The following is an 11,423-nucleotide window of genomic DNA, read 5'->3' as shown; positions in this document are numbered from 1 at the left end:
GAGAATGTTCTCTGTCTTTCTCTCTCTCCCTCCATCTATCTCCTGTCAGTCATTAGAACATGTATAGATGGGAGGAGCCTCGTTGTTGGGCTGGGCACAAAGAAAAGCTTTTAATTTGCCCTTGTGCCATGTGCCAGAAATGTGTGTACTGTGTGTGTGTGTGTGTGTGTGTCTGTGTGTGTAGGTTTGCACTTGTGTGTGTTTGTGCTTTTGTGCATAATTCTGACCCCAACCTTGAACATGCCCTCCCCAATTTACTGTGGAATCTCTGATAGATATGCAAACACAAGAGGCAAACCTTTCTCTCTGTATCTTACAGTAAAACAGCTTTAATTTAAAAAATACATTTTGGACATGGTGGGGGGCGGCATTTGAAGCCATCACCCTCCTATGGAGGCAGTCCATGTGAGAGACTGCCTCACCATAGTGGTGGGCGCAGGGGCGGAGAGGTGTGGTCTGGGAAGACTGGCGCCGTAACCAGTTTGGACTGGTTCGCCAGCCTGTGTGTTTTGATCAAGCCTCACGCTGATTATTTGACTTTGAGGAGTCAAGGCTTTGGCTGCCATGTTACGGGCTGGCCGTCCAATCAAAGGCTTTGTAACAGCAGAACAGTGAGGGCGGATTGGCAGGGAAATGTTACAGTTAGTAAGTGGCCAATTGCTGATGAGTACTTTAAGCAGAGGGTCAGGAGGTTCTGGTATTTTTGTGAACTGTTAAGTACACATTTGATGAATGTTGATTCATTTAAAATAATCAGCATTTATTACATTTTAGGTACTGCATGAACGTGACCAGACCTCTCTATAGAACTGATACAGTTTACTCACTGTGCACTTAAGTTTGAAAAGGGAAATTAAAGTCTTAATTTTTCTGATTGTTAACACTATTTTTCCTGATTATAGGTCAGAATCTGGCCCTTGCGTATCACCTGTGGCACAAGAGGATGGGCAGCCTTAGGGGTTGGTTGTTATCTTTGGTTATCTAGCTGTATGAGTGATGTACATTCTTCATAAAGCTAGATAACCGAAAGTAACAAGAATCCCATTACGCTCCTGAAAGGCATCAAGATCCCCAACACATATCCCCCATAATGCACCACCCCATTCTACCATTCACAGCAAAACAAGCAAAAAAATGGCCCGTCATCATAGGACAATGGGAGCAGAAGAAAAAGTCAAGTAAGTCGTGTGATGTCATCCAATTGCACAGGTTTATGTGTGTATGTGTACGTGTGTGTGCCTTTTTTAACGCCGCTTGACAAGCTTGATAATTACAATTATCTGGTCTCTGTTATTGCCTCAAATATATCACAATTGCCTCTGAGAATTTTAGCAGCAGACTTGAGAGTTTGAGTATTTGTTGAGTTTCTTATAAATGTACATCTTTGAGTATTAGAATGTTTGATATTTCCCCCTGAGCCATATAGTTGGGAAAGCCTGAACTCTTTGAGATTGATCTCTAAAAATAATGAGCTATACACATAATGCCATACACATATTTCCTCATATTTGTACATGGCCGGTGGCATTGGTCTCTAGCAGCCCGGTTGGTCCAACAGGATCACTTGTAATCTAATAAGCCTCTGATCCCTCTGTGTGGGGCTGCACGCAGCGGCTTATCCTTACGATCACATGGCCAGCAGTGGTGGGCGGGTCCCAAAGAACCAACAGCAACCTGAATGGTGCTGACTGCGGACTTTGCCGAAGTGGTTAACAAATTGGTCAGTCAGTAGCTGCAAGTAACCATCCTACCGCTGTAGCAATTCTGTACTCGGCTGATGGGTTTTTAGTTAAGGCTGTTGGAAAACAGGTGAAATGAATAGAAAGTATGGTTGCTGATTATAGCCTCTGATGTCATTCGTTATTTGGATTGTGGAAGTTTACAATGGACTTTTTAAGTTAATCCCATGATCATCTCCCCTGCCAGCACATAGTCGAATGGACAGATTTGTTTGAGGCCAGTCTTGTTAAGCTAGATGGTTGTTTATTTGTTTTCTCCCCCTCTTTCGTTCATGTGGGAAGGTGTTTGATTTTGCTTTTGTTTGGGTGTTTGATTTGAGGTGACAGTAGGCTTGGTTGTGAATGGGCCATGGCGAAGCCTCCATTGCATGAGGTGCTACCATGTGGAAAGGCCTGATGGGTCTTGTTGAATGCCACTGTGTGGGGCTCTGTGGGGGAGTGGTCCGAGTGCAATCAACCGGAAACTGCCCCCAGTGACAGAGCCATGAGAGAGGGAACAATCCGGGCCTCAGCCCATAGTGGGGAGTAATTGGTCAATCAGATCTTCACACCTTCAATCAGTCATCAAGGCAATGATGTTGATTTCTTTTCAACTAGAAAAAGAATCATGTCGAGTGAGGCCTCCAGTATGATTTTTCTGTCTTTCGGCCAAATCAGCCTTCCATAGCTTCAAGACATTACAGAGAAATTGGAGAGTAAATTGTATACTATAGCACCAGTATGTTTGAAAAACACGTTATTCATCTGGAGATCAATGGCCTAAACAGGGTTTTAATCACAATTACTCAGCTAAATTTATACATTTTGAATTCTGCTTTGATAACAAACACAATACTTACTCCAATATGGCATGTCGGACTAGACTGAAACTCCTGTTGGAGCGTTTCTATAGCAACAACACTCACAATGTCAATTTTAGCGGGTTGTGCAGCGGTTCCTGCATGCTGCATTGCAGGTGCTGAGTGTGACATTTGAGCTCAGGGCTCAGCGAGGGAACGAGAGAGACGAGGGCCTTGACAGGAAGTGACAGGCGGTGATGTCACCTCCTCCGGTGGCACAGTGGTACCTGGCTCTTTGTCTGTTTTCCCTAGCTACTGTCATTACCAAAGGAAGAATCCAGGGGAACTGGAACAAGGCCCCAACGACTGTTCTTGGCTGTTATCTGTGGTTGTATAGCTACATACATGCCGTTGTGGTTGTTAATGTGACAAATTGGCCTTTTACAAAGTGTTATGCAGGTAAAATTTGATTGATTGACAGCATTTATGGGTAGAGATTTTAGCAAAGTCAGATTAGCTTTCTGACATCAGTTTGTATTTATTTTTCAGGCAGTAAATATTATTTCTTTTCTCTCCAATTAGCTACAATTTGTACGATATGCATGAATACTATTTGAAGATAAGATGATATGAAGTCAGTGGCAGATTCCCATAAAGGTGTGTGCGTGCACTGGTGCAGCTGTTTTGTTGGTGGCGATAAGGGGGATGACTGTGTGTGGCACAGTCATATCAAAAACAGTCCACACTAGCTAGGGACCCTAGAGTACGGTTGCACAAATCCAGGAACTTTCTGTTTAGAGGATGCACGGAGTAAGGATAGAATAAGCAAGAAAACCAGAATCTTCCAACCAGGATTTCTGGAACACCAGGGAGTTAATTGAAAGTTCCTGGAATTTTGCAACACTACCCCAGAGGAAAGACAGCCTTTGCACTGCCTGCCTGAAAATGGCACAAAAACAGGAGTTCCACAAATCCTCCGGGACTCTACTGTAGCCCTGTCTGGAGTGGAGGGAGGGAAAGAGAGAGGGGGTAAAGAGAAAGGATGGAGGGAAAGAGAGGAGAAAGGAAGGGAGGCAGAGGGAGGGTTTAGTGGATTTGTCTTAGCTTTCAGGCTCTAGGCAAGCAGATTTAGACTCCAAGTGTCAAGTAGAAAAACGGGCATTGTGGCCGGGCCCTGGCGGCCCCCCACCAGTAGACTTTACAGTCAATAGACCTAGTCCACTTGTCACAGGGAGACAATGGGCTCCTTTACCACCCTTTCAGCACCTCCGGGTCCTAGCAGCCAGACGGGTTTCTGAAAAAGGCCCAGTGATTCTTGCCCCCTTTTCTCTGCCTCTTTTTTTCTCAACAGAACACACCAACAGAGTTTGGAAAATGGCTTCACTGCTGGGCTGGTACAGAGCGGCATACTTTGCTATTTCTAAAGCGGCCCCCGCCTCCCTGTCGCTCACAGAGAAATTTATGTATTTCAGGCATTTACAGAAGTTAATGGACCCACCCAGACAAAGGAGATTAAGTTTGGTAACTTAGCAGTAACAGGTGTACTTTGACTTGGTTCGGACCACACCGGAGGTGGGTGCTATTGTTGGACCCGTTGTTCTGTTTCCTCCCTGACAGTTTCGACTTGTGTGGAGATAAAGACGGAACTGCTTTACGGCCTTTGACAGTCTGCTTTATATGTTTCCTCTTGGAAGTTAGTGCTGGGAGTTTGTTTGGCCTAGCTGTCCAAGATCAGTCTCTTATCATTTCTCAGTCTTTGAAAATACTTCTCAGTTTTGCTACAATTCATCATTGATTTGCCAAGAAGTCTCCAAAGGGAGACAGGAGCTATGTTTAGATCACCCTCCACTGTTGCCCCAGGGAGCTAGTGAAGGGTAAACAATCCAAATAGAGAAATATCAGAAGGATTACAGAACACTATACATTCTAGCATTTAGAACAATGTACTCAACTGGAAATGCTTTAACATAGGATGCATTTTTAGAAAAAAGCAAATCATTTTCTGAATATTTTAACAGTTAGGAAAAAGAGCCTCTCAACAAAAAGAGAAAGATTACATTTTCAGAAGTTGGGCAAGTATTGCACAAACTGAAACAAACTATTTCAGTCTTGAACAAAGCTTTTGGACAGAGCCTGACAGAGCCTCAGTCCACAGAAGGCCCTTCTGGTGAAATGACTTGTCAGAACGTCATGTGAAGGGGCTGTTCAGACCGAAGCGGCTTTGGCAGCCATTGTCTTGTTCTCGCTCACACACCTACGAGTCCAGAGTAAGCACACAATTTCATTGTTCCCTGAGCTGTTAATATCAGAGGCTTCACAATGGAGCCCATTCGCCATATTTGCATATGGCACTTTTCCAACAAGGACTCGGAGCGGGCTTGAAAGCCGGCCCACTTTAGTGCCAATGGCAAAAAAAATGTCAAGTGCCAATTAGGAGAGGTTTGCCACCATTCAGTGGTACCCCACCCCCTCTACTACTGCCCCTCCCTTCCTCCTAGCCTACTCTCTCATACTCCCAAACCCCTTCCCTTCAACTCTATCCCTACTCCCCCATTACAGCCTACAAAATAGTGTGTCCCTACTGGCACCCTGAAACGAAAGCTGCCTCCTTCCTCTAGCCTGAGAGTGAAAACAAATAGCAGCTCTCTCCTCCCCGATTAGTCTGCACGTTGGTTTACCAAATGTCATGTATAGGCTAGGCTGGTAGCTAGTTAATAGATTCCAACCCAGATTGGTGAAGTTAGTTTGTAGCTCTTGGGCTACTTGCATGTGTAGCTTGGCCGGAGAATGACATAGAAAAGCACCACTACAATATGTTTGACTATATACAATAGCTTCAGCAACCTCTTCATCAACCTCTTCATCAACCTAGCATGTTGATACTGTAGCATTGTTGTCTTTGTTATGATGAAGTTTCACAACATTTGATCTCATACAGCCAACCATCTGTGACTCCAACACCATATTTCGGACAGCAATCCCCTTCTAGGTCACAGCCTTCCTCCCACTGTATGATATTATATTTTCGCATGTAATCACATAACCTTTCATGTGGTTTTGGAACGACTTACAGTACATGTGGGGATATTTCACATGATTACATAGGTGATGCCCTGCAAACAAAAGGTCCCACAGTCACAGTGTTTTCAATTGACATATTTGACACAAATGATTACATTGTGTATGTTTATTTATACAGTAATTATTATTTAACATGTCCTCACCTGGGATATGAACTCACAACCTCTGGGTTCACGGCATTACGTACGATATTCCTTTCTACACCACCGTGTCTGTGTCAGTAACTGATTTCACCTCTATTCCTACACTTTGTACTTCAAAGTAAATCTCAGCTTTGTTAATAATACACCATTATATTTATCATAGTGATTCAGGACAAAGTGAATAATATGCCCCACCAACGTTAGACAACTATACAGAAAACACCCAAATTGATGAAAGAAGTAAAGGAAATCAATGATGAGATAATAGTCAGGTTAATTTAGAACTAAAATAGCAGCGCAGATGGCACTTTTTTTGCTAATTGCAGAGATGCATTGTAGGTAATTAATCTGTGGAGGACTTCTGAGAATACTACAGACTTTGTGACACAGCAGAAAGACCAGCGTACTCCAAATATAGAGAGTGTCATTTCAAATCCCAGGTGCTTCATATTGAAAAGTCAGCACTACGTCATCAAATGTCATCATATTGATTAAATATACAGTATTACACTATTTTAGTGTACCGCTTACCTTAAATCTTTAATACCTTTACAAAAAAAAAACATGAAAAGAGACAAGTGAGGTTAGTTGTTCACATGTGAAACCATATGTTCACATGTTTACATTTACAATACCTTTTCACGTGTGGAGAATAACAGGTTTTCACCTCACGTGAATTGTAGTAAAAGCAACATGTGAAATTTGCAGTTTCACGTGAAAAACGTTCAAAAATGTTGCCACATTTCTTTCACGAGACCATGTTTTCACGTGTGCTCAAATGTTTTCACGTGTAGTTTCATGTTATCACATATTGCTTTTACATGTTGGCCATGTTATCACATTAACTTCACATAAGATCACGTGATCACATGTGAAATTCATGTGTTTTTTTCAATAACGGAGCTCAAGTCCTTGTTGCGTCCTTGAATGAAAGTGAAGACATTGTGGAATGGCTGAAAAGCCTATGTTAGCTGGAGCAATCTCCTTGCTTACTATTGCAGATGATGTGAGTCTGAACTTAACTTCATGTGAAACTTGTATGATATCAAGTATGATGTTAAAATACAGTGCAGTCACAGAAAAAAGATAAGTCATCTTCATAATACAAAAGGTAATCTTGTTTGTCCAATTTGGGCCACCGTTGTTCCTCCACATACCATTTACCTGACTTACTGCCTCATGCCACTCAAAAGGATTTCCCCCCCTGTTCTTTTTCTCTTTCATTCTTTCATTCAATCTCTGTGTCCATTTTTTTTCTTCCCAGGCTTGATTCTCAGATGGTTGGATCTGATTTGCATGCATTTGCATAATGAAAGTCATTTGCATGCTCAGGGGCAGACTGTACCATGAGAAAAGACATGTGTGGGTGCGTGTATACATACATATGCATGTATGTGTATCTCGGCTGGTTAAACCACATACTCACATTTTCTCTTTTTGCCTCATCTCTTTCCCTATTCTTATTTTTTGTGCAGACTACCAACACCACCATGACAGAATGCTGGCAAAATGAGGCTGAAAAACAGGGAGAGGATGAGAGGTTGCTGTTGACTCTGACTCCCTCTTCTCGCCCTCCTCCGTATCGCCTCTCCCCTTCTCCCCTCCCTCGCTTCATCCTCAGCTGCCTTCCCCATTCTCCTGTACCGCGAGACGTAGCCCACGCCACCATCTTAGGACTACGCTCACTGGCATGAAATGGAAGTGAGGACCAGAGAGAGCAGGTAACAACAACAGCCCTGCACCCGCCATGCTGCATCATGCCTTCATAACACCACCACCACTCCATCCTTTCCTTCTCCTCCGGACCCTCCCTTCTCTCTCGCTCCCCCCCTCTGCCAGGCTGGCCTTGCCTTTAAGCACCCCAGATGTGTTTGCTAATTGCAGAAATGACGGGATGCGTTGATGGGGGGGGGGGGGGGGGGGGTTCTCTTCCCATTTGGGAGTTGTTGTGCCATCCATCCTCTTCACACACATGCCCGACATGGCGACGGCTGCCATTTTGGTTGAAATACGCGGGCCGTATTCCCTGGTCAGAATATCTGAGACATGAATGTTCAACATTTAGCATATTACACAAGATAGTTACACCCAGAGACTATTAACAAATATTAGCTAGGGCTATATTATATCATCATCACTATTCTTATTATCAATAGTAATCAAAGAGACAGTACGCTTTTTGCAATATTTATTTTCACCAAGTCTTATCATTCCATTTTTGTCATTAATGATCCTAATTTGCTGACATGTAAACATTTACGCTAATGACGGTTTAGTTCAAAATGTTAAAAGCAGTTCAGAGCATATCTATAAAGGAGAAAACTGTGACGCCCATGAGCCAGCGTATGCTACTCGGACAGAGACTGCAGTACAACACCAACACAGAGAGAAAGGGACCAGGAGAGAGCGAGTGTGGTTGAGAGACAGAGAGAGGGAGCGAGAAAGGCAGAGGCCGAATGAGAGTCTGATAGCGAGGTCTCAGTGGAGGAAAGCTGTCTTTGTGTTGGTGGGTGAGGTTTTGGGGGAGTTGGTGCGGAGACAAGTCGTGTATTGTTCTCCTAAGCAAGCTTGTTGTAGCGACTCCTTTATTCCGAGCAGGGAGCTGCAAGTTTAAAAACCGCTTAATAACCAAAACACCAATTAGAGTCGGCTGGGCCCGATTAAATAAGGCAGCCGGTAAACAATGTGTGCCATTGTCCGTGCCTCACGGAGAGAACTCCCTTTGTTTGTGTCTGCGTACTGGAGGTCGAGACAGTGCTACCTCCAAGATACTGTACAGTGCCAGAGCATTGCTAATGGATAGGCTACTGAGTTACTACCCATGCATATGGACGGTGAAACACTAGAGTGCTATCAAGTCTGTCTCGTCGCCAATCCCACCAAGGTGTTCCGCTGCATGAGGTCTACAGAGACATTGCTGTTAGGACTAGACATAATGCATTTATTAAGGATATTCAAGTAAACTAAGGCAGCTGATTAAGCCAAATGTGGAGATAGAAAAAAATCCTGACAAAACCAACAACATTCAAAGTTTCTATGTTGGGGAGCCAGTCTAACAAAACATCGCATGAGAATCTTAGTAGTAACAGTGTCTAATCTAATGCAAACCCACTAATCACGGGCAGTCTCTGTAAACAGGTGGTAGATTGAGCAGAGGCCAGGGCCATTCTCAATTTACTGTGTAAATTATGCAGAGCCCAAAACAATACAAACAGTAGACAGTAGAGTGGCTGGCATTGGGTAATGAGATGATGTGTGGCCTGTGCGGGCTGGGAGCGAGACGAGTCGAGGGGGTGGGTGGGCACAGTCAGCAGCTTGCGTCTGAGTGTGCGGGTCTGGAGGGCTGGAGTTTGGGCAGGGGGCAGACACTGTCCCGTCTGCACACACCCCTCCTGCCTAGACTAGGGGGTGGGGCGAGGCAGCTGGGACATGGCGCACCCTCCCCCATAGCTCCAGCGAAAGCTCCAGTCTTGGGAACTTCTGTGGCAGGCAGAGGTCCCCCCAATATTGGCACGTAGGGGCCCCCTAAAGTCTGTCTGTGTCTGTGGCTCCCACTCACCCCCTCCTTCCCGTCTCCCCACAGCCCCCCAAGCCCACACCTCCCTCCCAACTCCCTGCTTCTCTCCCCAATGTGACGATGGGGGCCTGGGAAGGACTTGAAGTTCACGGCCAGACCTCCTATTGAGCTGACAGGCTGACTGTTTGCTCAATTCGACTCCCTATTCAAGACTGAGCTGGAGGGGTAGTTTAAGGGGTGTACGGTGGGGGTGTTGGTGGGGGGGACACCACAGAGCTGTGACTATTCATTCAGAGGGAGAGACAAGTGAATGGAGAGAGAGGAAAGGCCAGGAAGAAGATAAAGGGTAGAAGGGAGGGGAGAATAGACAGGGTGCATAAATAAGAGTGAGGATTCCGTGCACAAAGTTTGCTCTGAGCAGTGTGTGTCCCCTCTCACACTCCCTTAGACTCTTAATTACCAGCGTCCTCCACTCTACTCTCTCCCTCTTCCCCCCCCCCCCCCCCCCCTCTCACAATCATTCTCATCATCCTGTATGTCCCCCTGTCCCCCTTGTTTTATTGGCCCACATGCTGGGGTTGTAAATTTACCATTAACTAGCTCATTCACCATAGGCCACTCAACAAAAACAAGACCATGCTTCCCAATAACTCAAACCGACACCAATACCCTAAACCGCTTTTGTGACACCCCTTCTGTCTCATTTTGCGTTTCATTGGAAATGTCCTTCCTTTACTTGTAGTTAGCCTATTGACATACAGTACATATTAAACTTCTATCGAGATGCTATCTGGCATGGCTAACATGATTCTGGGTAATAGCTAATATGGCTAACATGATTCTAGCTCATAGCTAATATGGCTAACATGATGCTAGCTAGTTAGCATGCTGGCTCTACCCATTGTAGTTTTGAAACCAGACAACCACAAACATCATGACTGGTTCTCTATGTACTCTCTGACCCTTGCGTAAGATTTTAAGTTGCTTGTCTGAGTGGCTCTAAAATAAAAGGGCCCCCAGCTCTCAGAAGTCCCTCAGTCTCAGCTCCTACAGCTTAGGGTGTGTCACATGCTTCCTCTTTGCATTATGGCCCCTTAGCGTACCAGGCTCCCGGCAGTGCCTTTCAACTTCACCCTCAATCCCCTTGGCTAGCTGGCAGTCTGCGCCCGGCACACAGAGCCGGGCTTACCTCAGCTACAACCAGACCAGGCGCACCTAAAGCCACTTGTCAGAAACTCCCGGATGGTTTTTGCTATATGAAAGAGACTGGCCGTTCACTAGGAAATATTTGAACACATAATGTACTAGCTTTATTTTGAGTTTGTTTTATGTGGTGTTTTAACCAGTGGTTGGAACCGGTTCAGGGAACAAAACCGAAAACCAGAAAATTACAAAGTATGTCAAGGATCTCTAGTGTTCCGGAACAGAACTGTTATTTTCAAATCTTGAGAACTGGTGAATAATGTTATTTTTTGTTCCAAAAATATTCCTAATGTCTAGTATATAATTCTGCAATTCAGTTCTGATGCTAGTAATAGCCTATACACACTCCCAATTCATGTCATGATGCTCAGCACTTCAAACCATGTTCCTCCATGTCCACCGCTTAATCTCGCACTCTCCCCACCTGTGAAACTTCAGTCGCATCATCTCTGACCAATTAAACATGCAAACAACTAGCCTACCTGTTCCATAGCAAGATGATCTATCCGTGCTAATTGGTGAGGTAAAATAATAAGCTAAATATAAAAACGATGTCGATTTCACAAATTAAAAATATAAAAAATGTTTCAAAAACTATATGAACCACAATTTTTTTCTTCTTCAACCGGTTCAGGACTTTATTATGCTGGCCGGAACACTGGAACGGAACAAATAATATAAGGGTTCTGTTCAGGAACGATTGGAAAATAATTTTGGTTCCAACCCCTGCTTCTAACATACATTTTTTCCCCCCTCCAGGCAAATAATGGTCCAGAACACTGATAGAAGGCAGAAAGAACAGCGAGCAGTAATCCATTGGGAGAAGAAAAGTTGCCCACAAACTACCAGCCCATCCCTAGTATTTGCAATGGAACAGGCCCATTACAACAATGTTTGTCCACTATATTCCGACTTGTGCCCCAACATTTGAGCATCAGAGCACTTTAGCTGCCTCTGATGT

The 11,423-nt window shown here is 44.4% G+C and overlaps 1 long non-coding RNA gene across 1 annotated transcript in view; it reads left to right on the top strand.

The window, feature by feature from the left end:
- The first annotated feature begins 964 nt into the window (after positions 1-964).
- The window catches only part of LOC139365038 (uncharacterized), an 11,697-nt gene continuing 1,238 nt past the window's right edge, over positions 965-11,423 (top strand). Inside the window, exons 1-3 of the long non-coding RNA XR_011626531.1 lie at positions 965-1,178; positions 7,218-7,463; positions 11,222-11,423. The exon at positions 11,222-11,423 is cut by the window's right edge and continues 1,238 nt beyond it. This is a non-coding gene — a long non-coding RNA (uncharacterized lncRNA). The remainder of the gene's footprint in view (positions 1,179-7,217; positions 7,464-11,221) is intronic.

The sequence above is a fragment of the Oncorhynchus clarkii genome, chromosome 2 (assembly GCF_045791955.1).
Source record: "Oncorhynchus clarkii lewisi isolate Uvic-CL-2024 chromosome 2, UVic_Ocla_1.0, whole genome shotgun sequence".
NCBI lineage: Eukaryota > Metazoa > Chordata > Actinopteri > Salmoniformes > Salmonidae > Oncorhynchus > Oncorhynchus clarkii.
Note: the sequence above shows the minus strand (reverse complement) of the source record. Positions and strands in the feature narration are given on the sequence as shown.